This window comes from Perca flavescens, unplaced genomic scaffold, assembly GCF_004354835.1.
Source record: "Perca flavescens isolate YP-PL-M2 unplaced genomic scaffold, PFLA_1.0 EPR50_1.1_unplaced_scaf_18, whole genome shotgun sequence".
NCBI classification, from domain to species: Eukaryota; Metazoa; Chordata; class Actinopteri; order Perciformes; family Percidae; genus Perca; species Perca flavescens.
Genome location: NW_021166603.1, coordinates 105,869 through 110,646, shown reverse-complemented (window position 1 = coordinate 110,646; position 4,778 = coordinate 105,869). Strand labels below are relative to the sequence as shown.

Sequence of the window (4,778 nt, the reverse complement as noted above, 5' to 3'; positions counted from 1 at the left end):
GGTCAATGATGAGCAGTAAAAGGTCTGATTACCCAGAATCCTCTCCTGCGGTCCTCTGGCTCCCAGCAGCCCCAGCTCTGTTTTCCCATCATGCTCTAGTGGTGCAGTGGTGGTCCCGGCAGCTGCTGACAGACACAGGAAGTGACATCACAGTGTGAGTCTGCACAGAGAGCCTGCAGGCTCAGTGTGATGATGACTCACTTCCAACAGAACCAATCAGAACGGAGAGTCAGGCCGAAGGGAGAGGAGGGACATGATCTCAAGTTTTCAACCTGAGACCTTCTGAACGCACAGAACATCATATATATATATATATATATATATATATATATATATATATATATATATATATATATATATATATATATATATATATATATATATATATTATAACATTCAGATTGTACATCTGAGATGGTTACTGGAGCTCTTATTGTGGAGGGTCAGGCTGATGACTTCCTGTGTGTAACCCTGTAGGACCTGGAGAGAGCCAATCAGACGCTGAAGGACGAGTACGACGCGCTGCAGATCACCTTCTCGGCTCTGGAGGAGAAGCTGCGTAAGACCACCGAGGACAACCAGGAGCTGGTGTCTCGCTGGATGGCCGAGAAGGCTCAGGAGGCCAACAAGCTCAACGCTGAGAACGAGAAGGACAGCAGGTACACACACACACACACACACACACACACACACACACACACACACACACACACACACACACACACACACACACACACACACACACACACACACACACACACACACACACACACACGGTGGGAAATTAACTTTTTTGCTCACCAGCCACAGTGGCTGGTGGATGCCCAATTTTACCAGCCACTTATATTATTTATTATTTTACCAGCCACTTATATTATTTTACCAGCCACTTATATTATTTTACCAGCCACTTATATTATTTTACCAGCCACTTATATTATTTATTTTACCAGCCACTTATATTATTTTACCAGCCACTTATATTATTTATTATTTTACCAGCCACTTATATTATTTATTTTACCAGCCACTTATATTATTTATTATTTTACCAGCCACTTATATTATTTTACCAGCCACTTATATTGTTTATTATTTTACCAGCCACTTATATTATTTTACCAGCCACTTATATTATTTTACCAGCCACTTATATTGTTTATTATTTTACCAGCCACTTATATTATTTTACCAGCCACTTATATTATTTTACCAGCCACTTATATTGTTTATTATTTTACCAGCCACTTATATTATTTTACCAGCCACTTATATTATTTTACCAGCCACTTATATTATTTTACCAGCCACTTATATTATTTTACCAGCCACTTATATTGTTTATTATTTTACCAGCCACTTATATTATTTTACCAGCCAATTATATTATTTATTATTTTACCAGCCAATTATATTATTTATTATTTTACCAGCCACTTATATTATTTTACCAGCCACTTATATTATTTTACCAGCCAATTATATTATTTATTATTTTACCAGCCACTTATATTATTTATTATTTTACCAGCCACTTATATTATTTTACCAGCCAATTATATTATTTATTATTTTACCAGCCAATTATATTATTTATTATTTTACCAGCCACTTATATTATTTTACCAGCCACTTATATTATTTTACCAGCCAATTATATTATTTATTATTTTACCAGCCAATTATATTATTTATTATTTTACCAGCCACTTATATTATTTTACCAGCCACTTATATTATTTTACCAGCCACTTATATTATTTATTATTTTACCAGCCACTTATATTATTTTACCAGCCACTTATATTATTTATTATTTTACCAGCCACTTATATTATTTTACCAGCCACTTATATTATTTTACCATTATTTATTTTACCAGCCACTTATATTATTTATTATTTTATTTTATTTTTTACCAGCCACTTATATTATTTATTATTATTTTACCAGCCACTTATATTATTTATTATTTTACCAGCCACTTATATTATTTTACCAGCCACTTATATTATTTATTATTTTACCAGCCACTTATATTATTTATTATTTTACCAGCCACTTATATTATTTTACCAGCCACTTACAGTATATTATTTTACCAGCCACTTATATTATTTTACCAGCCACTTATATTATTTTACCAGCCACTTATATTATTTTACCAGCCACTTATATTATTTTACCAGCCACTTATATTATTTATTATTTTACCAGCCACTTATATTATTTATTATTTTACCAGCCACTTATATTATTTATTATTATTTTACCAGCCACTTATATTATTTATTATTATTTTACCAGCCACTTATATTATTTATTATTATTTTACCAGCCACTTATATTATTTTACCAGCCACTTATATTATTTATTATTTTACAAGCCACTTATATTATTTTACCAGCCAATTATATTATTTATTATTTTACCAGCCAATTATATTATTTATTATTTTACCAGCCACTTATATTATTTTACCAGCCACTTATATTATTTTACCAGCCACTTATATTATTTTACCAGCCACTTATATTATTTATTATTTTACCAGCCACTTATATTATTTTACCAGCCACTTATATTATTTATTATTTTACCAGCCACTTATATTATTTATTATTTTACAAGCCACTTATATTATTTTACCAGCCACTTATATTATTTTACCAGCCACTTATATTATTTTACCAGCCACTTATATTATTTTACCAGCCACTTATATTATTTTACCAGCCACTTATATTATTTTACCAGCCACTTATATTATTTTACCAGCCACTTATATTATTTTACAAGCCACTTATATTATTTTACCAGCCACTTATATTATTTTACAAGCCACTTATATTATTTTACCAGCCACTTATATTATTTTACCAGCCACTTATATTATTTTACCAGCCACTTATATTATCCCAGGCATCGGCAGGTGGTGTGTTCAGGTAACGGAGTATATTATCTCCAGCTGGCGTTATCCCAGGTATCAGCAGGTGGTGTGTTCAGGTAACGGAGTATATTATCTCCATCTGGCGTTATCCCAGGTATCAGCAGGTGGTGTGTTCAGGTAACGGAGTATATTATCTCCATCTGGCATTATCCCAGGTATCAGCAGGTGGTGTGTTCAGGTAACGGAGTATATTATCTCCAGCTGGCATTATCCCAGGCATCAGCAGGTGGTGTGTTCAGGTAACTGAGTATATTATCTCCAGCTGGCATTATCCCAGCCATCAGCAGGTGGTGTGTTCAGGTAACGGAGTATATTTTCTCCATCTGGCGTTATCCCAGGTATCAGCAGGTGGTGTGTTCAGGTAACGGAGTATATTATCTCCATCTGGCGTTATCCCAGGTATCAGCAGGTGGTGTGTTCAGGTAACGGAGTATATTATCTCCATCTGGCGTTATCCCAGGTATCAGCAGGTGGTGTGTTCAGGTAACGGAGTATATTATCTCCAGCTGGCGTTATCCCAGGCATCAGCAGGTGGTGTGTTCAGGTAACGGAGTATATTATCTCCAGCTGGCATTATCCCAGGTATCGGCAGGTGTTGTGTTCAGGTAACGGAGTATATTATCTCCAGCTGGCATTATCCCAGGCATCGGCAGGTGGTGTGTTCAGGTACCGGAGTATATTATCTCCAGCTGGCATTATCCCAGGCATCGGCAGGTGGTGTGTTCAGGTAACGGAGTATATTATCTCCAGCTGGCGTTATCCCAGGTATCGGCAGGTGGTGTGTTCAGGTAACGGAGTATATTATCTCCAGCTGGCATTATCCCAGGTATCGGCAGGTGGTGTGTTCAGGTAACGGAGTATATTATCTCCAGCTGGCGTTATCCCAGGCATCGGCAGGTGGTGTGTTCAGGTAACGGAGTATATTATCTCCAGCTGGCATTATCCCAGATATTGGCAGGTGGTGTGTTCAGGTAACGGAGTATATTATCTCCAGCTGGCGTTATCCCAGGCATCGGCAGGTGTTGTGTTCAGGTAACGGAGTATATTATCTCCAGCTGGCATTATCCCAGGTATCGGCAGGTGTTGTGTTCAGGTAACGGAGTATATTATCTCCAGCTGGCATTATCCCAGGTATCAGCAGGTGGTGTGTTCAGGTAACGGAGTATATTATCTCCAGCTGGCATTATCCCAGGCATCGGCAGGTGGTGTGTTCAGGTAACGGAGTATATTATCTCCAGCTGGCGTTATCCCAGGTATCGGCAGGTGGTGTGTTCAGGTAACGGAGTATATTATCTCCAGCTGGCATTATCCCAGGTATCGGCAGGTGGTGTGTTCTAACGGCATATTATCTCCAGCTGGCATTATCCCAGGTATCGCAGGTGGTGTGTTCAGGTAACGGAGTATATTATCTCCAGCTGGCGTTATCCCAGGCATCGGCAGGTGGTGTGTTCAGGTAACGGAGTATATTATCTCCAGCTGGCATTATCCCAGGCATCGGCAGGTGGTGTGTTCAGGTAACGGAGTATATTATCTCCAGCTGGCATTATCCCAGGTATCAGCAGGTGGTGTGTTCAGGTAACGGAGTATATTATCTCCATGTGGCATTATCCCAGGCATCGGCAGGTGGTTTGTTCAGGTAACGGGAGTATATTATCTCCAGCTGGCGTTATCCCAGGTATCGGCAGGTGGTGTGTTCAGGTAACGGAGTATATTATCTCCAGCTGGCATTATCCCAGGTATCAGCAGGTGTGTATCAGACATGGTTTGCTTCAGTGTAAGGTGCTCCACAGGCTCCATCTGTCTCGGAGCAGACTCCTAGAAAGGAAG

General features: G+C 38.1%; 1 non-coding gene across 1 annotated transcript; it reads left to right on the top strand.

Annotated features, from left to right (window-relative positions):
• Positions 1–280, top strand: LOC114551564 (small Cajal body-specific RNA 6). Its single transcript, XR_003691925.1, has one exon.
• Positions 281–4,778: the final 4,498 nt, after the last annotated feature.